This window comes from Gekko japonicus, unplaced genomic scaffold (genome assembly GCF_001447785.1).
Source record: "Gekko japonicus isolate JY-2015 unplaced genomic scaffold, Gekko_japonicus_V1.1 scaffold4291, whole genome shotgun sequence".
Classification (NCBI taxonomy): Eukaryota; Metazoa; Chordata; class Lepidosauria; order Squamata; family Gekkonidae; genus Gekko; species Gekko japonicus.
This window is the reverse complement of record NW_015165374.1, coordinates 25831-26079: the sequence shown is the minus strand read 5'-3', so window position 1 is coordinate 26079 and position 249 is coordinate 25831.

The following is a 249-nucleotide window of genomic DNA, read 5'->3' as shown; positions in this document are numbered from 1 at the left end:
GATAATATGTAAGTGGGAGAATTAACTGTGGAACAATTTTTGAAGTTATTGAGAGATGGAATACAAAAATGGTTTGAGATTGCTTGTGCCAATTTATCAGAAAAACCGCAGAGTGTATAGCCGGCTATGGATAATGAGGAGGAATTGGTGCAGGAAACACAAGAGTGCTGTGGAACAACAGGCTTGTTGTGTTAAGGAGTCACCTGTTGATATCCAACCTGCAGTAACTATAGAAGCGGAAAAGAAAAC